This window comes from Nomascus leucogenys, chromosome 11, assembly GCF_006542625.1.
Source record: "Nomascus leucogenys isolate Asia chromosome 11, Asia_NLE_v1, whole genome shotgun sequence".
Lineage (NCBI taxonomy): Eukaryota > Metazoa > Chordata > Mammalia > Primates > Hylobatidae > Nomascus > Nomascus leucogenys.
Window position 1 is genome coordinate 41644484 of NC_044391.1, and position 23963 is coordinate 41668446.

General features: G+C 36.6%; 1 protein-coding gene across 2 annotated transcripts in view; it reads right to left on the reverse strand.

Annotated features, from left to right (window-relative positions):
* MACC1 (MET transcriptional regulator MACC1) overlaps positions 1-23963 on the reverse strand; it is a 79318-nt gene that overhangs the window by 39646 nt on the left and 15709 nt on the right. The window contains exon 1 of one of the 2 annotated variants that reach the window (XM_003252626.4): positions 6998-7087. The exons of the other annotated variant lie outside the window; for it this stretch is intronic. The gene's annotated coding sequence lies outside the window, so the exon portion shown is untranslated. Of the gene's footprint in view, positions 1-6997; positions 7088-23963 lie in introns of those variants that run through there. 2 annotated transcript variants of the gene reach the window in all.

Genomic DNA, 23963 nt, shown 5'->3' on the forward strand with positions numbered 1-23963 from the left:
TTTTATTTATCTCCTCCTTCTTTTAGATGAATAAAATGTTCAATAGCTCCTCTTGTTCCCAATTCCAGGTTTTTAAACTCTATACATTTTATCATAAGTTTTAAGATCTCAGTTTATCTACTTACTTATAAATATTCATAAGAATATATAAATTTATTTTGTATTTCTTGCTAATACTCTAAAACAAAAAAGATCATAAAAATATCTGCTTATTGAAAAATTTCACACTATTATTTTTGCCCAGAATGTTAATCTTATTTCACACACACACACAAACATACACCCCAGAGAATAATTGATTCAATTTATGCCTACATTTTATACAATTCTGTGGTCATCTTTATTCTTACGTTCTATGCTTTTGTATGAATTCACAAGATTTACAGTTGTATACCTTCAACGTTTTGAAGACATTATTTCATTATCTTTTGGCATGTATTAGTGTTGATGAGACACCTTCAACAGTCTGGTTGGTGTTCTTTTGTAGGCAGTTTTTTTTATCTTTCTGTTAAATTTTAAAGAACTTCTCTATATTCTTGATAGTCTTTAGTTTCACTATGGAGTACACCTATGCCGTTTACCTTTTCTTTTTTTTTTTTTTTTGAGATGGAGTTTCGCTCTTGTTGCCCTGGCAGGAGGGCAAAGGCGTGATCTCAGCTCACCGCAACCTCTGCCACCCAGGTTCAAGCGATTCTCCTGCCTCAGCCTTCCTGAGTAGCTGGGATTACAGGCATGCACCACCATGCCTGGCTAATTTTGTATTTTTAGTAGACACGGGGTTTCTCCATGTTGGTCAGGCTGGTCTTGAACTCCTGACCTCAGATGATCCGCCCACCTCGGCCTCCCAAAGTGTTGGGATTACAGATGTGAGCCACCACGCCCAGCCCAGATTTACCTTTTTTATCATGCTGAGAACGCATACCTTTCTTCAATACTGAAAAACATTTACCTATTTTTTCTATTCTAGTTTCCCTGGATTTTTTTTTCTGGAACTCTGATGAAATGAATACTCTTTTCTTCACACTTATTGACTTTTATGACCTTTTATCTTCTTTTGCTTCGTGCTGTGTTCTCAACAAATAAATCAGTGCTAATGTCCAACTTGTTAAGGTTTTCTTTTTCCATATATTAGGTTTCCATTACTATGACTACATTTGTCAATTCTAAATTTTCTGATTAGTGCTTTTTCTTTTCCATTTGTCCTTTGCATAAGGTCTTGCTATCTTACAGAAAAAAAATTCCATCATTTAAAATCTGACTTTTTTCAGATTATTTTATATAATTAATTCATTTTGATTAAGTCCACTTAATAATTACGGCTGTGTTAGATATATTACTCAGCATTCTATTTCTTCAAATGTTTCAGAATTTTGGTTTCCAAGGTCATGTTAATTAGAAGGTATTTTGTCTGTTTGGTTTCTCTCCTCAATTCTGTGCTCTCTTATCCCTGTCTAGTGGATTTCGGTTGCCTCCACTTGGCTTCTCAGGTCACTAAATGGTATTGCTTCTGTCCCATGTTGGTATTAGATATATCGCAGATCCATGCAAAAAGCCTGGTGAACAGTTAGTTCAGTTCCTGATTGGAGGCTATTTCTGAGTATTTTCCATTTCCTAGGCTGCTTCTTGTTAATATATGAAGCCCCACAGGGAAGCCAGCAGGAGTTGTTTTTTGTTTTGTTTCGTTTTGTTTTGTTTGTTTTTTTTCCCAAAAAGCTTCCATGATTTGGGGGTTAAGGGTAGCTGACATCAACCAGTGGTTTCAACCAACAAATAAGATTCTGGTCTTCTGTCTCAAACTAAGATCTTTTAAGACTCAATCTACTTACTAAAGCCAAAATTCAGCTCCCACTCTTGCTTTCACACACAAAGTGTGGTAGGTCTGTGGATTCAATCACCTTATCACACTGTATTTCTGCTCCAATTCTGCTGTATGAATTGTCAACTTTGCTTTGGGGCCCAGACATTTTTTTCTCTTTTACTATGGGCTGTTTATTGATATTTTTAGGAGAGATAAAAGAGTGTCAAAACCTGAATTTGATCATCTTGATCAAAATTCTGCTAAATTTTTAAATTAAAAAGTAAAGTTCTTGCCTTGTTCAGGAGAGAATATACTTATTCAATTCAGATAATGATAGAAAGTGTGTTCAAAAATTTGTAGGCCATGGCCAGGTGTGGTGTCTCATGCCTGTAATCCCAGCACTTTGGGAGGCCAAGGCGGGCAGATCACGAGGTCAAGAGATTGAGATCATCCTGGCCAACATGGTGAAACCCCATCTCTACTAAAAATACAAAAATTAGCCGGGCGTGGTGGCACGTGCCTGTAGTCCCAGCTACTCGGGAGGCTGAGGCAGCAGAATCACTTGAACCCGGGAGGAGAAGGTTGCAGTGAGCCAAGATCACGCCACTGCACTTCATCCTGGCGACAAAGTGAGACTCCGTCTAAAAAAAATAAAAAAAACAAAAAGGAAAAAAATGTATAGGCTTAAATTAGCAAAGCATATAAACAGCAAAATAGAAATACTGTACATAAAACTAGCAGTTTAATTGATTAATAATTCCAAAGTGTGCCTGGGTGCAGTGGCCATACCTATAATCCCATCACTTTGGGAAAACAAGGTGGGCGGATCACTTGAGGTCAGGAGTTTGAGACCAGCCAGGTCAACATGGTGAAACCCCGTCTCTACTAAAAATTTAAAAAAATTAGCCGGGTGTGGTGGTGCATGTCTGTAATCCCAGTTACTCAGGAGGCTGAGACAGAAAAATCACCTGAATCTGGGAAGCAGAGGTTTCACTGAGGTGAGATTTCACCACTGCACTCCAGCCTGGGTGACAGGATGAGACTGCATCTCAAGTAACAATAATAATAATCATAATTCCAAAGTATGATTCATTAAGAAGGCAAATATAAACTGGCAAATGTTTATGAAATATGTATAGAAAAAAGGGAAACTAAAACAAAATCAAAGAAGGAATGTAACTACAGATTCTAAGAACAATAAATGATTTTGAAAAAGCATAAATGTGACTTTAAGCTAATAAATTTGAATGGCTATACTAAAAACTGTTCTAAGTATGTATGTGTGTGGTGTGTGTGTGTGTGTGTGTATAATTAACATTTACTTATAAAGTAAAAATTCTCAATGTACAAATAAACATGAGAGAAAAAGGAATGCCAGCTAAAACTGTGTTCTAAAAATGACCTGGACTATTTGATTCCATATCAGGTTCTAGCAAAACTTTTAGTGATAAAAATCTTACATTATATAAATAATACATATTACAAAGAAAAATGGAATCTTTATAACAAGCATTATATTGATAGGACAGTTACAGTATAAAATATTGTAATGAAATTCCACTGAATATTAGATTAAATATTGTACATAAAATATTAAAAAATAACACTTATAAGTGTATTAAATGAATAATACATATTAACAAAGTTAGGTTTCCCAGGAACAAATGACTGCTTAAGCATTTGATAATATATTCATGCAATCATTGTATTAATTTAATATGTAAAAACTATGATTATCTCAACGCATTCTAAAAAATCATTTGCTAAAATTCCATATTGAATATCATAAAAATATGCCAACAACCTAGAAATAGAAGAAAATTTTTATCTGGTGAAGAGTACTTGCCATAAACCTTTCTCTTATACCATAATTAATGATAAAATATTAAAAACATTTGCATTTTAAGAGGTACAATATAATGAGATTCCATATTACTGTTAATTTCCTTCACAGTAACCAAAGGGCTCATAACCAATTCAATGAAACAATAAAAATAAATTAAAACATAGAACTTTCAAAAGAGAGAGAAAAATTATTATTTATAGACTGTATGATGATACTCCAACCAATTCAAGAGAATAACTGACAGATTATTAGAACTAATGAGAAGTCTAGGAGGTCAAATAAAAGATAAATAATAAAAATTAGTGATAGACTGGATTAAGAAAATGTGGCACATATACACCATGGAATACTATGCAGCCATAAAAAATGATGAGTTCATGTCCTTTGTAGGGACATAGATGAAGCTGGAAACCATCATTCTCAGCAAACTATCGCAAGGACAAAAAACCACACACCGCATGTTCTCACTCATAGGTGGGAATTGAACAATGAGAACACATGGACACAGGAAGGGGAACATCACACACTGGGGACTGTTGTGGCGTGGGGGGAGGGTGGAGGGATAGCGTTAGGAGACATACCTAATGCTAAATGACGAGTTAATGGGTGCAGCACACCAACATGACACATGTATACATATGTAACAAACCTGCACGTTGTGCACATGTACCCTAAAACTTAAACTAAAATAATAATAATAATAATAATAATAATAATAAATTAGTGGTAAATCAATTTGATAATGTGGAGACAAAAGTGACTCCATTATGGCTGCTAACCCACCATGTTGACTTCTGATTAACCCCAGTCCCATGAATGTCTCCTGATTCCTATTTGCTGTTCTTAGTGTAAGAACATGTCAACCTTAATATTATTGCACAAATTACAGGATATGATGCACATCGCATTCTTGCCTATTCTGAAGGGTTGCCTTTAATTGTCTTGCTGGACCATATATACCCTTTCCGACTGTATATAAGCCCTGGGCCTGGGAATAAACAGTGCGAAGAGTTGCCTGTCTTGCTACCACCCAAGACCATGCTTCTGTTTGTAAGATCCCCCCATAAAACACCCAATACTAACAACCTCGATTTGCCTTCCTCATTCTTTGGTTTCTGGGCTCCTTTGATACATGGGAGTCACTTTTCATATATGGCCCTTTCACAGAATAGACAATGTAATGAAAAAAAATCCCATTAACAATAGCAGCAATATCTACAATACACAATATTTACAAAAACTAATGGGAAATCTTATGTAAAAACAAATTAAACTGTAGAAAATTCTTATTCTATAAAGATATCAATCTTTCAAATTAAACATTTAAATAGAACTTAATTGAATTTGACTAGTGGGGTAGCCTGAGTTCTAAGATCACCCCCAGTGACTCTCAACCATGTCAATCCCCTCCTGTGAATGTGGGTTGAATCTGCTATTATAAGATGCCTCATCCATGATTACGTTACATTGTATGGCAAAAGGGAATTTTTGGTGGATGTACCCGACTTAATCAAGTAGGCCCTTTAAAAGCAGAATCTTCTCTAGCTCGTTGCAGAAGAGGAATTCAGAGATTAAAAGCATGAGAAGAATTTGACAAACCATTGCGGGACTGAAGACTGAGGGATATGAGCAGCCTCTAAGAGCTGAGAGTGGCCCCTGGCTGTAGTTGGCAAGAAAACAGGGACTTCAGTCCTACAACTGCAAGAAACTAATTCTTTCCACTAACAAAAACAATCTTAGAAGCAGATTTTTCCCCAGAGCCTCCATAGGAGAATTCAGTTCAAATGACACCTTGATTTTGGCCTTGTGATACCTTCAGCAAAGGGCCAAGCTTCATTGTACCAGACTTCTGACTTGCAAAACTGTGAACTAATGGATGGTTATTGCCTTAAATCTCTAAGTTTAAACGGTAATTTGTTTTGTAGAAATGGAATCTAATGCAAGGAGATGCTTTAACATTCATCAGAAGGAGAAATTCTCCACAACGTATTTTTCTTGCTTTTGCATCTTTCCCTGTAATATCCTAATTCCAACAGTTATTCAAGTCAAGGTCCTTCAATACCTGATTCTAACTTTTTTTTTTTTTTTTTTTTGAGGGAGAGTCTCACTCTGTTGCCCAGGCTGGAGTGCAGTGGCATGATCTCACCTCACTGCAGCCTCCATTCCCAGGTTGAAGCGATTCTCCTGCCTCAGCTTCCCAAGTAACTGGCATTACAGGCGCCCGCCACCTCGCCCAGCTAATTTTTATATTTTTAGTAGAGACGGGGTTTCACCATGTTGGCCAGGCTGGTATCAAACTCTTGAATGCAGGTGATTCATACACCTCAGCCTCCCAAAGTGCTGGGATTACAGGCATGAGCCACCACACCTGGCCCCTGATTCTAACTTTTAAGGATTATTCCTCACTTCATTAGGTCCTTCTTGGCTTCCTTCATCTATTTAGATTTTAAGTTCCAACACTGTAGTCATTTGCTCTCAACTCTCAAACACACTTAAAAAAAATTATTTCGATAGCTTTTGAAGTACAAGTGGATTTTTTACATGGATGAATTATACAGGGGTGAATTCTGAGATTTTAGTGCACCCATCACCTGAGCAGTGTCCCGAGACCACTTTTATTCAGTCATACTCATCTGAGAAACCCCAAGATTAACACCTAACTCACTACCTTTTACTGAAATTTGTTGGATTTAAACATGAGCAGCAATCTCAATTGTGCCCAACAAAGAATACACCAAATCTTATATCCTTCTACCTAACTCACCCTCCCAGTCTCTGAAACAATTTTCTCATATCTTCTACTCTTATTTCAAACTTTCAAAACTCCTTTTTTCTTTCTCATTATCAAATAAACTCTTGGCTAACTACTTCACTAAAAAATAGAAGCAAGCAGTAAAGAATTCTTATAAACTTTCAACCTACCTAATACATTTCTTGCATTTATATCTGTATAATTATACTTATGCTATTTCTTGGGTATCTGTTCAGGAGAATGATACACAGAGGGAGAAAAATATAATTCAGCTCCTTGTATGTTAGAAATGTTTACCTTTTATCTGCTGAAATATTTTAACTGATTAAACAACACTCTTTACTCTTAACTAGAAAAATTTTTCTTTCTGTAGGAGCACCGTTTTCCAGCAATATTGATGAAACAGTTAAAAGAAAAGACATAACTTTTCCCAAGGAAAGGTTACTCAAAAGGAAACTGGAAGAAGCGTCTTTTATAATATTTCATATTATTTCTTATTTACTTTAAAGGTATATTATAATTGATTTTATAATAAAGGTATGCAATTTAAACATTATTATACTAAGGCTTAGAGACGAGAATATTCTCAACTTGAACTTACTTCAGGTCAAAGATTCTTTGATTATGATTCACAGAGAAATTTTCCTCTATAATCGTGAGGGTAGAACACACACCATTACTTTTCAATCTCCTGGTAAGACTGTGAAGAATTAATAGTATCAGTTCTCTCTAAGAAGTAGAAAAACTAAGCCTGAATTCCTCCCAAAATTGTTATTTGTTATTTGAACAGAGGGTTACACTTCGCTATCATAAGAACTCATAAGAAAGATTGCTCTTTCAAATTCTATCAATATCCCAGCCATTTCTCCTTTGGAAGCTTTTAAAAGAATATTTGAGATATTTATTCTTGCAAAATCTATCTTCTGTTATTCAAACAATATCAAAAATTGGCATTACAATTACCTAAACCAAGGAGGCATCAACTGAATGAAATTGACATGTAATCATAGAAAAGAGACAAAAAATAAGGAAAACTCTTGGGATTGGGTTGGATGCCCAAGCTAAAAATGAGATGGCACTTACAAAGTTTATTTAAAAAAAAGATTTTCTTTAAACAGATTTTAAAGAAATAGGAAAAAGAAAATTTTCTACTTTTTTATAAAGGGAGGAGGATAAAAATAGAGAACAAAGTGAAATCAATTACTTTTAATATTTTAAAATCATTACCAATAAGATAAGATATGAGAAAATAAAGAAATTGAAAACACAAGAAATCTGGCAAAAGTAAGGAAGAGATTGTCCAATGTGCGTTAACTTAAATCTTCAGAAACTTACAATAGCTAGCAATTACTGGTCATGCTTTGTGCATGCAGGCTTCTAAATGCATGGCATCTGTTATCTCCTCCAACCCTCACAGTAATGCTGTGCAATAGGTAACATTATTGTCCACATTTTGCGGTTGGGGAGACTGAGATTAACATAGAGATTAATTAACCTACCCAACATCATCCCGGTAGGAAGTAAAGAAGGCAAGAGAAAAATCCCAAGATTCTTGCCCCAGGGTCTGCATTCTCAATGACTACGCTTTGGACTACACACAAAGTCGCATATGGCGAATGTCCTTGGACCGTAATGTAGAAAGCCTTGAGTAGCTCTTCTGAAGTAATAACTACAGAATTACCGCTGAATGGACAGAGCTACTATTACATTTACAATAGAGTTCTAGTTCAGTAAAGCCTAGCTTCTTGGCTGCACAAGTTGTTTTTCTTCCTTACTTCCTCCTGTTACCTTTCCATAACCTCTTATAATCTAAAATCATCTTTGATTGTTATGAGGTGAAAGGGACCTGCTAACTGGGACACTTTCCAAGTTTTCTAATATAAGTAATATGAGGTATTTACGACCAACAACATTCTAAACAGGATTGGATACTTTCAACAGAAAAATTGGTCCAATAATATGTTTACTAACTCATACTAAGTAATTAAAAATTACAGTATTGTTATAATCACCAAAACAATAATAAGGCTGTGTGAATTTATGGCTTTGGTCATAACAGGGCACCATAAAAATGTAGCATAATATTGAAAAGGTAAAATAATAAAATAAATAAACGAGAGCCAAACATATTAAAAATGAAAAATTAGTCTATTATAGTTAAATCCACTGGAATAATTATTAAAATACTATGTGGAAACTGTGACAATTTATATAAATAACAACAATGTTTAAGGAATTAGTTTGAGGAACCTGAATTAGTATGTTTGAAAAAAAAGGAGAGAATGAACTTATAAAACATTCCTTAGGGAATATAAATAACACTTTTTGAAAGCCTAAATATAAAGATGTTAATCTCGACACAATTTTAATACCCAAACAAATTAGTATAAATAACCTGTAATGTAGACAAAATTAATTATAAAACATCCTTCATTGGAACATTACACAGTCATTAAAAACAATCTTGATGAAAGTATTTAATAGCATAACATATGCTTAGGAGAGTATAGTAAGAAGAAATAACTTAAGACATGGTACAAAACAAAATACATAGAATAATTACTATCATGTTTTATAAAATCAGATGAAAAGAAACAAGGCTGAAATGACATAAAGGAAGTCCCTAACTTAAAATGGTTCAACTCACAATTTTTTTAATTTACAGTGGACTTATTGGGATGTAACCCACTCATAAGTGAAGAAGCACCTGCATTCAAAATTATTGCCAGTACCTGTAAACACATGTAAATGGTAAGACCATACTAATTTTGTTTTACTTTTCTATATTTTCTAATTTTTAATGAGCATACATTATTTTATATTAAGATATTATTTTACATAGAGAGGACAATAGTAATAAAATCGTAACTAGTTTTTAATTAAAGAGGGATAGGAATACATTTAATGAAAAACAGAGTGAAGAGGAAACCACAACAGGAACAAAAACAATTCTTAAAATTGTGGTAAACTCTAATATGAATTAATATTTCATGACAATCCTTTGATTCTAACAATCCTTTCACTATACAGGAGCAGCAACCTATCAATCTGACAACCTTCTTGTCCTTTGCCTGCCTTTCCCACAAGCCTTCTCCCTCTTCCCACAGCTTAAACTCCAAGGACAGTCAGAGTGACCTTGGTGCATGCCCCTTTACTCTCTGAACACTATTAGTTTCTTTGACTAGCTAATGGAACTACAGTAAGACCTTGGTGAAATTGAACACTCTGCCCAATTATTGTACCCCAGAAGCTTCTTGGAACTAAAGGAAAGCACACAATCCTACTGATCAGACTTGCTTTCAATTTGGGGTTGTTAACCCCAGCTGGGCTCTTCTTGCTGCCAGGCAATGCGATTTTATGTTTCTGGTACATACATCTCCCTCTCCCTTCTTGTGGAATCTCCAACACCCTTCTCTGTTGTCATTTGCCCCTGGTGACCTTGTTTCATATTTTAGTAAGAAGAAAAATCTATCAGAGAGAATGAATTAGTCCATTCTCATCCTGCTATAAAGAACTGCCTGAGACTGGGTAATTTATAAAGGAAAGAGGTTTAATTGACTCACAGTTCTGCATGGCTGGGGAGGTCTCGGGAAACTTACAATCATGGTAGAAGGGGAAGCAAACACATCCTTCACAGGATGGCAGTAAGGAGAAGTGCTGAGCAAAAAGGGGAAAAGCCCCTTATAAAACCACAAGATCTCCTGACAACTCACTCACTATCGCAAGAAGAGCATAGGAAAAACCATCCCCATGATTCAGTTATCTCCACCTGGTTCCACCCTTGACACGTGAGGATTATTCCGATTCAAGATGAGATTTGGGTGGAGACACAGAGCCAAACTATATCAGAGAACTTCAACCTGGTTCTAACAAAACATTCTTTTCACTTCCTGTATTTGAACCCCTTTGCTTGGATTTCTTTCTCATTACTGTGGGTGAGCTGCCCATGCTATCAGCCAAGCCTCACCTCTCAACAGGACTAGCATGTCCATTGCTGCTCATCGACTCAAAGAAGTTGTAAAAATTCTCTTCCATCTCTCTAGCATTACAAGTGTATTTTCCTCTATTGCACCTTTTCTATAAGCATAAAGCATGATGATGCTTTTTACATCTTTAAAGAAAAATCAAACAAACCCGTCTTTGCCTTTCCTCCTTTCTTCCTTCTCCAGTTCCCACCCCTTCCCTTTACAGCAAAAACAGGCACACACACAAAGTACTTTCTCTCTGTATCCACAAATATTTTTCTTCTGTCTCTCTAACACCTTCTATTAATTTTCACCCATTCTCCACTCTACCAAAAGTGCTTTTATCAAGGTCACCTCTGACATTCTGTTGCCAAAGTCACAGGTAAACTCTCATTCCTCAACATGCTTGACCTATCATCATGCGAAGCAGCTTATCACTGTCTCCTCCTTAAAATAGTCAGATTATATTACTTGGGTCATATCACTTGTTTGTTCAAAATCTTGTAATAACTTCCTTTCTCAATCAAGCAAAAGCTAAAGTTATATAGCCTATATGGCTTTATTCTTTAACATCTGGCCTTGTTTCTTGTGTGAATTCATCTCAGATCATCTCACATAGACTCTAGCCACACTGGCCTTACCTTTCACTCCTTGAACACAGCAGGCATGTTCTTGCCTTAGGGCCTTTACACTTGCTGTCTTCTCTGCCAAAAACACTCTTTCCCCTGATATGTATGATGACTTCCTCATCATCTTTAGGTATTTGCTAAAATATTGCCTTACTTATGAGGACTTTCCTGGCCTCCTTATTTTTTAAAAAAATAATATATACTTCTTATTGCACTTCTCTGCCTTATTTTTCTTCATGTTGCTCACAAAATATAATATGCTATATGTTTGACTTATTTATTTTAAGTCCTATCTCACCATACTAGAATGCAAGCACCAAAAGATTGACAATTTGTTTATCTGTTTTATTCACTCCTGTATCCCCAGAGCTTAGAACAGTTTCTAGCACATAGTAGGTGCTCAATAAATAATTGTGGAGTGACTGTTGCATAAATTTCATTTCCCCTTGAAAACTGAGAAAGAAACAAATTACATTAATAGAATAAAAGTCATTGCAGCAAATCAATGGAGGTTTGTAAAGATTTCCTAGGTGATTTGCAAATCTAGTTCAAATGTGATATATACATAGTTTGCCTGAATGGCTTTCTTGAAAGAAATGCCAGCAACAGTGTGAAAGCTCTGGAAAACATAACCAAGAAGTAACATATTTAAATTCCACGATCTCTTAGTTCTAGGCCAGAGTAGGAGTGGGAGAAAAAATGGGGAAAAGACACAGAAACAGACAGACAGACATACACAAACACACACACACACACACACACACACAGAGAGAGAGAGAGAGAAAAGAGAGAGAGAGAGTGTAAAAGAAAGACTTAGCTCAGGCTTCTGTAACAAAACACCTTAAACTGAAAGGCTTAAACATTTTTTTCTCACCATTTTGGAAATGTAAAGTCCAAGATCAGGGTGTCAGGTGGGTGAGGTTCTTGGTGAGGGCCCTCTTCCTTGTTTACAGATTGTTGTCTTCTTGCTATGTTTTCATATAGTGGAAAACTCTGTGTCCTCTTCTTATAAGGGCACTAATCCTATTCATGAGGGCCCCACCTTCACAACCTCATCACTTCTCAAAGGCTTCACCTCCTAATTCTGTCACAATGGAATTAAGGATTCAACATTTTGGAGAGACATAACCATTCAGTCCACAATGGAAAGCTATCCAGTAAAGTACATGGGACTCTGATTTCTATTTTTCTTTACTCCAATCCCTGTGACCTAACACCATACCTATTACCTTTGTGATAGTCACTAATGCCATTTCTATCTGCTGAATATCAAAGAAAATTGCAATCATGGCAAAATAAATGTTTAATTTTGAACAGTTTTCCTCTTAGCTTTCTTTTTTCAAGACATTTGATCCTAATCATTTAGTTTTTAGCATTTGTATGATATCTAATAGCCACAAATTAATTAATAAATTGTTATTGAATCTTGATATTAAATGAAAAACTTTCTCAATATAAATTTAGTGGAACTGGCAAATGAATATATGAGCCAAGGCATAGCAAATAAGCATTTCTTTTTGAGGATTCTTGTTCAAAACAGAATTAGCATTGGCTTTTTCAGTTCCCACAGCCTGCAGAGATAATCCTAAAGCATAAAAATTCTGGAGCAGTTCATGGCTTTAAAATGGCAACAAAGCCAAAATTGTTTAGTTTTTGTCAAACCAAAAAAAAAATGGAAAGGTTTTCATCACAAGCTCTTTTCCTAATAACAGCCTACTTTTTCATTTTCAAAAGCCTGCCTGTGAACTGTTAATGACAGAATAATCAGTGGACATACTCCTGTGACTTCAGCTGTTATAAAATGCAACTTGACATTGAAAAGAAACATAAGTGTCACTCCCAAGAATGTTTGCTTTCTGTTTTGTAAAAATACAATCTTTCTTTGTGAAACACAATTGTTACTATGTACACAGAGCATATAAACAAGAGAAGATATTAAAAATACAGAAACAAAGCACCAGTATTTTATAAATGGCTTGCTGATATAATCACCGTTCTGTCACACTATTTGCACTAATCTAAGCATTTTTTCTTAGTGGACATTTTACTCATACCTGCAAAAGACTAGCAGTAACATAGCACCTACTCTATCACTCCAAGTCCAGTAAGGAAAGTAAAATCTACATGAGGCATTTCAAGCAGAGGGGACTATTTACAAAATGTTTAGAGGCTGAAAGAGCAAACAGCAGAATGTGAAATAACCCAGCTATTAACACCTGCAGGAAGCAGTTACTATTCCCAAGGCCAGAGAAACAAAAGGGAAGAGGAGGTTGTAGAACCCATGGGTCTACTTGCACTTCTGAGGTGTCTCAGCAGGTCCTGGAAACACAGGAGAGCATACCCATGTTAGTTTGGGGAGCATGGATGGGTGCCAAGCAATAGGTGCTTCGACAGCTGGGATGAAGTGTGTTTTGCAGCAGTCTGGAAATGCAACCTGGCCCTATGTAGCTGGCGTTGGAACTGATGAGGAGGTGCTCTCTGTAGGAGTTGGTTCTATCAATAGGTCTCTGCTTACAGGTGCTGGTATACCCAAGGGGAGTGCCACTGGACAGGGGCTGGAACCAGGGAAGAGTCCCACTATGAGCAGTGAAATTGCCGGAGGATGCAGGCATCCATAGCTTCATGTGGTTGTGGAAGGAGACCCAGAAGCTGGAAAGGAGAAGTGAGTCACGCTTTCTCTCTTCTTCATTTTTTCATTCCCTTTCCAGGACCTCTCACTGGCAAGATCTAACTAAAATACGGCTGGCAATAAAAACTTGGAAAGGTAATCTGTGAGGTATCAGAAACCTACAACACTTAAAAGAAGAACACAGGACAGAAATCGACGCTGAAGGCAAGGAGGTAAGTGGCTTGTACATCTACTGTCTTCAATGCCAGTTTTTCTGTAGTATTTATTTAGGATGACTATGCCTAAAGTTGCTAATGGAAATTTGATATCTGTTTTTTATCATCTTACTAAAGGAACAAAATAATAAATGAATAAATAAATAAGATAATATGATGAAGGATGAGGATACAAAACTATATGTAATATATTTAATATAACTCTAAGTTAGTGACTTTAAGTCTGCTATTAAAGAAATTCTGATTTTTCAATGTTAAGTACATTTAGTAGATTTATGCAAGTTATAAATTAATATCTTTTCTTATTTTCATGAAACCATGTTAATGTTCTACTTATATCTTTATTATTCTTTCAAATTCCTATATAGGATATTATTGAGCAGGTAAACAATTAGGGAAAAATAAGAAAACAATTAGGGAAAAAATATCACCCTGTGGTTAATGATAGCCTCTAATTCTTTGCTATTCTCATTGAAATTGCCCTTGAATCTAGACCAGCCATAGTGATTTGCTTAACTAATAAGATATAGGAAAACCACTGTTCACAGATTTCAAAATCTAGAACAATTGCCCTAAGATCATCATGCTGGAGAGACCATGTAAAGGAGCTCTGCTTGTCAGTCCCAGCTAAGCCCTGACTTCTAGTCATCCCCTCCCAAGTGCCGGAAATGAATGGGTAGCCATCTTGAACTTTCCAACCACTCCATCTGCAGGCTAAGAACTACAGTCTATATTAAGCCAAGTAGAAGAATCACCCAGACAATCCCTAACAAGATCTCTCAGCCACCAAATTGTGAAATATAATACAACCATTGTTTTGAGCCACTAAGTTTTGGAGTAGTTTGCTATGTAGCAATAGATATTGAAACATGGCTTTTTTAACAAAGAAATGCACACTAAAGCAAATTATTCATGTTAAATTTAACCAGATTAAGTTGTGCTACACTTGCTGAACATAATTAAATCAGAAAACACGGTACTCATGAAGATTCAGGGATGAAGTACTCATCCCGTAATGATGAAATTGAAAAGTACTACAGGATTTGAGGGAATGTCTTTGACAATGTGAATCTGACACCAGCTGATCTTATGGCTCCTCACTGTGATGAGTCCCTTCAAGGTGGAAAGTTCCCTAACAATTTATGTTTATAATTTCATATTATTTTTCTTAAGATGCCCCTCTTGCCAAGTGATATAAACTTTAGGCCTCGCAAAATAGAATCTGTCCCCAGAAGGTATACAATAATATCATAAAATTCTTCTGGCCCTTTCCAGTAATCAGTATTTTCTCCAAGAAAATAAGAGGAAGGGGGACAGCTATGTTTATAAAACTCTTTATGAGAGCATCATATATAATAGAAAAATAAACTGAAAATAACCTAAATGTTTGGTAATGGATGAATAATTAAATAAATTATAAGCTATAAACTTAGGGCATGATGTCATCTTTATAAAAAGTGGTTACAAAGTTTCTAACAACATGAGAAATTGTTTATAATATGACTAAGTGCAAAAGCTAATCTTGAAAGTTTATATAAACAGTGATTACAAGTATAAAAATGTATATATTACAGATAAAACTTGGAAGGAAATTTGAAGAAGTGAAAACAATTATGTTGAGGTGATGGTCATGAGATACAACTTTGCTCTTAGTGTTTGTTTTTCAATTCTCATTTCTCATCTAAGTTGCATCCTGTTACAAACAATGGTAAGTGATGCAAGCTTTTTCAGAATTCAGCTTCTACGATCTTATAAGAGATACCCTGTCAAAGCTGTAGCTAAACTAAGGGAATGACTGCAATGCCCAAAGCTCAGGAAGGCAGGCCTGGTTGTGGAGGGCCGTGTCCCGCTTTGTAAAATGTGGAAAAATAAACATGTCATTAGGAAGGTAAACTCAGACTCTTGGGGAAGTTTGGCCTCTTTCTATTCCTTCTTTTTTTTTTTTGTCTCATGAATGGCAAAGTAAAACCCTTAGGAGCCAGAAAGCAAACAGCTGACATCACTGTTCTCCAACCCTGTCTCTGCCATCTTTATGCCCCTGCCCCCACACACACCTTTAAGAAGACATGTTTAAAGAAAACATTTGCTATTTTAATAATTTTGTGGATATGCTAGAAAGGTAGAGCAGAAATAGCAAGATCTGGAATTTAGGTAAGGTTTGTGGCCAGCGGTTCTCTGATCTGCGGTGACTCCTCACTTGCTGGGAGCCTCCGTGTCTCCATCTGTAAAATGAGGGGTTTTTCACCACAGAACTACCCAGTTCCTATCTTGTCACCGTTATCTGACTCAGTTGTCAAATACGATGGAGTCCATTTGAAAAGCAGAGAATTTGGGAAGCCATGCTGCTCTGAGGGGTTTTTGCCTCTTTTTTAATATCCTAATTTTAGATTATAGAATCTTGGATAGTAAAATTTTAAGCAATAAAAAGAAAAGAATTAAAAGGAAAGCCAGGTTCTGACACACAGATCAGTGATGTCAGAAGGCAGGGAGCCCAGCTTGTCTTCTCCACTCCAAACATAGAAAACATGACCACAAAGGAGTACTCCCCTGATGCGTTTGTTCTTTCTAGTTTTCATTAGAAAGAAACACACAAAGAGGCATTTTAATCTGCCCCCATGGCAGATGTGTGAAGAGCCTCACTTAAGGAGGCTTCGCTCCTTTCATGGTACACTTAAAAGCTTACACCTGACTCACTCAGCGGCTGGTTCAACCTCAACCTCTTGGCCCATCCATTAGAGATCCAGTGAAAAGCTATTAAGCAAATCCATCTCAGGAATTTTACATTCATGCAAAACATCATGTTGCTGTCTTCTTGCAACAATAAGGAACGGCTGTCTTTCAACTATGTCTTGGTAATAAGAATTTAAAATTGCCTTCCATGTAGTTTCCATTAAAAGCCATCTCAATACTAAAAGAGGATATGATAGCCATTCACAACTCACAGTTCTCCTAGTTTTATGCCTAAATCAATTGCAATCAAAAGGCAGTTTTAAAAACAGAGCATGTTACTTCAGCCTCCTAACAAAATCGCCTTTACAGAGTGATGGCTTAATACTACTTCCTTGATTTTTTACTCATCATAAAGATGAGATGTGGAATTTGCCTATATTTTTAGTAAACCTCTAATCAGAAAAAAACTTGCCCATTATGTCACACATTTTCCTTCATATAAAGCCACGTATAAGAAATTATTCTCAAAATTTGGGGATAGGAAATTTTTTTTCCTCCTAATCTTAACATTTTCTCTTATTAAAAAAAACAAGTATCCCCTATGCTTTAAGTTTTACCTTGATTATCAGGGAAACTTGGTCTGGGTTTTGTATGCAGTAACTTCTCATATCTCTGATTTTTCTTGTTTGTTTGTTTAATACAATTATTTTCCTCTTCCAACCTGCCATACCTTGCTATTATTGCATGAGGTTGTTAACTTTAAAAACTACAGGATTTATGAGTTTAGAAAGGAGACTTTATTTCTCATAAAAGATTATAGCCTTCAAGGTGGCCATTCCACAAGCTGAAAAGCATAGCATCCAACAAAGACCAGAGACAGCTACTTCAAAGGAGGAGGGTTTAGAGAGGAATTTAAGTTGAACAAATTAAAGTAGCATATGTATTCAACAGTCCATAGGAGGAGCTGTTAATATTCATTAACGGGGTCCTGACACATGCGTATTGAGCAAATATTCGTATATATGACCCATGTTTACCTTGGGGTAAAGATAACATTTAAATGTACTACAATTAGGCCCTATACATCAAAAGGTCTTTTTAGGACACAAAGGCACACAAGCGTGCAATCTATGGTTGGTTTTTTCATCAGGAGGATGTTATTGAAATCAAAGCTGTAGTTATGGCTTGTGGAACAGGGGATCGGTTAGCTTCTGTGAGCTGGATGTGTTGTCATTATTTTCATATTGCTCATCTTGAGACCAATGCTTCTTTAGCTGCTAGAAAAAAAGAAAAATCTTGTTGCAGCTAGAACATAGTTTATTCCTGAAGTGTAGGGGTGTGTGACTTAACTTTGCCTGGTATGGCCTTAGGTCCTGTTTATAATTAGGTGTCTTATTGCCACGAAGAGTCCATTCTGTCAGTCTTGTGATCTCTATTTTAACATTAATACTGGTCAGTTGTTGTGTCTAAACTGCAAAGGGATGGGGTGTAACAAAGCGTCTCTGACCTCCTGTCTCATCATGGTTGGGAACTCAGTTTTCAAGACTTCTCTGGGGTCCCTTTGGCCAAATGAGGGTTTGTTCAATCTGTGGGAGGTTTAGGATTTTATCTTTGGTTTCCATCGCTTAGCTTTTATTGGTAATAATTTTCAGGGGTTTTTTTAAATTCATTTTATTTTATTTTATTTTTTTGAGATGGATTCTCACTCTGTCGCCCAGACTGGAGTGCACTGGTGCTATCTCGGCTCACTGAAAGCTCCGCCTCCCGGGTTCACGCCATTCTCCTGTCTCAGCATCCCGAGTAGCTGGGACTACAGGTGCCCACCACCACGCCCGGCTAATTTCTTGTATTTTTAGTAGAGACCAGGTTTCACTGTGTTAGCCAGGATGGTCTCGATCTCCTGACCTCGTGATCCACCCACCTCGGCCTCCCAAAGTGCTGGGATTACAGGCGTGAGCCACCGTGCCTGGCCAATTTTCAGTTTTATTGACTATGTACTTTTGTAATTAGGTACATCAAGTCACACTGGAGAAAGATAGTGTATAAATTTATAACAATGGGCCGGGTACGGTGGCTCATGCCTGTAATCCCAGCACTTTGGGAGGCTGAGGCGGGCGGATCATGAGGTCAGGAAATGGAGACCATCCTGGCTAACACGGTGAAACCCCGTCTCTACTGAAAATACAAAAAATTAGCTGGGCGTGGTGGCGGGCACCTGTAGTCCCAGCTACTTGGGAGGCTAAGGCAGGAGAATGGCATAAACCCAGGAGGCGGAGCTTGCAATGAGCCGAGATCGCGCCACTGCACTCCAGCCTGGGCGACAGAGCGAGACTCCATCTCAAAAAAAAAAAATTATATATATATATATACACACACACATATATGTGTATATATATATATACACACACATATATGTGTGTATATATATATAAAAATGTATATATGTGTATGCATGCATGTATATATGTGTATGCATGCATGTGTTTATGTGCTGTATGTAATATATATTATCATTGTCACAGAAAAACATCTTTAGAATTAAGAAGAGCTTAGCGATCATTTAATTAAATGGTTCCAAACATATATCTATCATGTATGGAGAACCGGTTTTCACAAATGAAATATGGCCCAAAACTTAAAAAAATAAGGTTGAAAAATAAATAAAGCAAAGTTCCTTTGGCTGAAAGGTAGGAGGAGCAAAGCCCACAAACTTCACCTCGTAGCCACTCACTTTTCACTGCAAGAGAGCATTCTCAAGTCACTCCACAAAACCCCTAATTTTCTATGGTACACATTTGACTACTACCAGTCAATTTTCGTCATTGTCTTTTGTAAGTTTGAAAAATGACATACAATGAAGTTGCAAATTATCTATAAACATTTACCTAGTGAGTGACCAGGTCACCTCACCAGAACTCAAATTCCCTAATTTCTAGAAGTTTATTTTTGTCCAAATAGAAAGGTCCATCTCAATATTGGCTGAAAATTAAAATTCTGGTCTTTGAAAAGAGTTGGGCTATTTGGAATTTCTGACAAAAACTAAAGAGAGTCTAAGATTTTCCTAAACTCAACAAGTCAGTTAATATGTTCTCTCAGGCCCAGCACTGCTATTTTCCCTCCTCCCAGGCCGATGTGCAGCAAAGGCCAACCCTCCCTTCTTTTCAGATTTGCTTTCAACTGCTGCTGTGTTTGCCTATTCCCTTGGAATCTCTATTGGATACCAACTTCTTGACCCCTCCTGGGTAAAGAATCACATGGCTTTGTGTTTTTTGTATGTTAAGTAAACTTAGCCAAGATAAAAATTTTGTGGAATCTTAGTGACTATTTGTTTTTCTTTCTTGAGCATTTTTACATGTTGTCCTGACTTTAGTTTTTAACATTATGGATATCAAGATCTCTTGTCCATTTAGTAAAGCCTGAACATGTTCTCGTACACCTACTCTCAATAAGCTTGGACTGAATTAACCTGAGAATGTGGCTTATTTTGCAAACACCTCCAGACAAAAACTAACTAAAATGTACTTGCATGGTGAACAAAGATTTCAGACAAACTCTGGACAGATCACGGAAAGTTTAAGAAGCCCTATTTGAGCTTCAAATTTCAAAGTCATGATTTATAAACTCAATTTCAGGTGAAACAGAAAAGTTTCAATCACATATTTATCATGACTTAGTATCATGGCTTTTAGGAGAAATGTTTCCAAATCTGCCATGTATTTTTTTATTTTTATTTTTTATATTATACAGGCTTATACTGTTCACTAGAAAATAGGCTATTTCATTTATAGAAATATTTTACGTAATAAAAACCATATCAACAGCAACCATTTCAATGATCGTAAGAGGAAAATACCACCCTCTGGTGGCGAAACCTTTAAACAGCAAAGGCCGGGGGGCGGAATGCCTCCAGTTAGCACAGTGGCTGATCCAGGTGTAAAGGGAATGACAGGAGGGTCTGATGTCTGTGTATTGGCAGGAAATCTCAAGAGGACCATATCATCTGGAGATCCCTGAGGGCATGTGATATGTGGGTATGGAGGAGAGTGGTGGAAAGAGAAGCAAACCATTACCAAAGAGATATTGATCAAAGCAATGTTTTATCCCCTTTCATGGGAGCTGGGAGAACCAGGCACTAATTAAACTAGTTCCTAAGTAAAGTCCCAGGGGCTTTTCTGAACCAGAATTAGGCATCAGATCCAAAGACAGCATGGGAGATCATAGAGGGATAAAGAGCCAAGCATATCATGCTAGTTCAGGATATAAACAATGAGCAGAACAGGACTGCCAAAAACTAGAGTTTAATGGATGTTGGTCTCCTAGTGGGCAAGAGAAGATGAAAGGGGATCAATTGGCCAATGTAAACATTTAAGGCTTACCAGACAAGTAAACATTTTGTCCAGGCTCCACCCTTTGATTATTCAATTGTATCTTGATAAGCTCCTGGTCTGCCCCTGGTCCAAGCCTCTATTCTGGAGCTCTCCTTTTAGATCTCAGCCTCGCCTATAATTTCTTCTGTCGCTTTCTAACAAGGCAAGATTTTTACGGGGTTATCAATTTATAAGCCAAAATTACTTGTATATTATCTAATTAATTCAATCTAAAGAATAAATCCCATGCACCACAAGGAGACTTGATGTAGCACAATTCCTTAAAATCAGAGACAGAATAGAACTAAAAATAATAATAGTAACTTGAATTGGCAAAACAATGAAGACTCAATGAAAAAGAGAGATCCACCAAGGATGCCTAACAAATATTTTATCCATAGAAGAGTGGTGCTGAAGCTGTGCGGAGAGAAAGGCTTGTCTAAATTAATGTTACAAAATACTTCTGAAAATGTAAAGGTCTATGTAAATACAGTATTTTATGCGAGTGTATTATTCAGCTGCCAGTATGTAGGGAGAATGGCAATAATAGTAATTTGAATTTATGGAGGGCCTATCATCTTAGACATTTGTGCTTTTGAAAGCCAGCTTATTAATCCTCAGGACTATCTCAGGAGAAAAGTAGCCAATGTTATTAGCTCCATTTGCAGATAAGAAATTGAGACAGATGCAGATTATGTGGTTCATACAAGGCTTGCACATGAAATCTGTGAGGAGAAGGAAAAATTATTAGCTACTAAGGTAGAAATGTGATCCGCAGATAAACAATTGGCAAGGTTTGATCTTCCCCTGTTCGTACTCATAGAAAACGTAAGCATTGTCCCAGCCAAAGCTATCTAAAGCAATATTATGTATATTACACGGAGAAGGGACCTGGTGTGTGTGATAGTACTGGAGGCTTCACTTCAACCCAGAAGACAGCAGCGAAGTGCTTAGCTTGCCTTGATTGGCAGAATGGATGCCTTGGCAACCACTTGGCCTGAAACCAACCTGCCCTCTCCAACACCACTATCCTCCACCCACACCCTTGTCACATAATCATCAGGAAGCCACGCTCTGAAATAAGGATGAAATGACAGAATAAGTAAGTCTTCAAATGAAACAGGAAGCACACAGAGACAGCAGAACACTTATTTACATGAAATTAGAAACCAAAGTGAATGAAGAGGAACTCACAGAGGTGAGTCAAAGAGCACAGAGTCATTCAAAAATGTTGATGAAGAATTCACTTTAAATCTTTACCTTTTTCTTGTTCTTAAAGTTAAGAAAAACTTATTTTTAAAGTAAAAATAGATATCTTAAAAATAAATTTAAACAATAAAATTAAATGTTCTATAAAATGAATCAATCAGAAAGTAGTGAGTTATACATGCTTTTATAAAGGAAAAAGACCTTGCAAACCAAGTTTTAAGGCTCAAACGAATTAGCCAAATACTATACAATTATTAACAAGATAGAGAATAAAGATAAACAAGTGGCTATACCATTATGTGTGTGTGTGTGTGTGTGTGTATATATATATATGTATATATACATACATACATATTTCATTTACAAATGAAGATAAAATTCATAATAAAATATTTATTCACACTAAACACCTAGGAGTGTGTGGGAATAACAGTTTTATTGGGGAAAGGAAATACAGGGGCCAATTGAAAAAACATGAAGAATCTTTTAAAAGATTACTAGATTACTAGATTTAAAAGATTACTGGATTACTAGAAATGGACAGTTATAGATAAAGAGATAACAGTTATATCCCTCATTAACAAACACTATTAAGTTGTATTTCAAAATACTGATAAATACCAAAGAAAACACACGATGACTTCCAAGGAAAAAAGAGGTTACTGAGAGACCTTTGATATCAGTATTTCCAACCAATTTACTGGTCATAACAACAGATCCTGGAAGAGAAAGTAAATTGTCAAAATTTAACAGGCAAGAGTGCGTACGTTAATCACAGGAAATTTTTAGTTTAGGAAACTGCCAAACTCATCACAAGACATGAGAGACGGAGTGATGTAATTACCTAAGAAGGGGGATGAAGTAATGCGCTCAACCATCAGCACCTGATTTCTTTTTCTCTTGAGCCAGAAGAAATCTTTTCACTGATGCACAGTCATATACCTGAGATATCCCCCACAACCCCAGCTAGAAACATGGGTGCTATCTAATCCTGGAAGTTTCTAAGAGCCATTCAATATTTTCATGCCTATTCTCTGCTTCCAGGCAGGGTGGATATCCAGTAAGAATACCTGAGTACCATATACTGGCCAGCATCCATTCTGACAGGTCAAGTGGCCATGCCATACTCATTGCTGAATAATTTTAATATCATTCTGCATTCAGAAAAGTATCAACCTAAGCCCACCAAGGAAGTGTTCCTCTCCCTATTAAAAACACCCAAGATGACTAGGTGTTATTTGGTGGGATGGATTTCTATTATTATGTTTTTTAATTTTAAAAAATATTCTAAAGGGAGAGAAGTGGTACTATGTCATCTGAATTGGTGAAACAAATTTAAGTGAATCTCATTGGTGAATGAGAGCTGGTCACACTCAAAAGAAGGATGTGACACAGTCTGAGGTTTTAACTAAAGAGAGGGAAGAAAGAAGCAGCAGGATCATGCAATACAAGAGGCCAAGAAGGGCTCTCAGCCTGTCCCCCCATGGACTAATTATGCAGAATTTATGAAATGGGTTCTGAAGGTTGAGCTATCTGGGTTCAAATGCAAGCTCCACAGTGAAATTTGTAGGGAGAAGCAGGATGATGTGCTTCAGGTAAAAGGAAAATGATCCACAATGGTGTAAAAACAAGAGTGAGCAGAACTCATTCAGAAAGCAGCAAGCACTTCAGTAAGGCTGAGGCATAGCAGTGGGGTAGGGGCAGAGGCAAGGATGGGGGAGGGGCAAGAGGGAAGGATGCAGAGAAAGGCAGAAGCTGGTCATGACATACTTATAACAGACTGAGGAACTTGAACTTTAGCCTAAAGAAGACGCAGAGGAGTTTAAGTTCAGTCAATGACATGATCTCACCTGTGATTTACATTTTAGGAAGGTGGAAAGCAA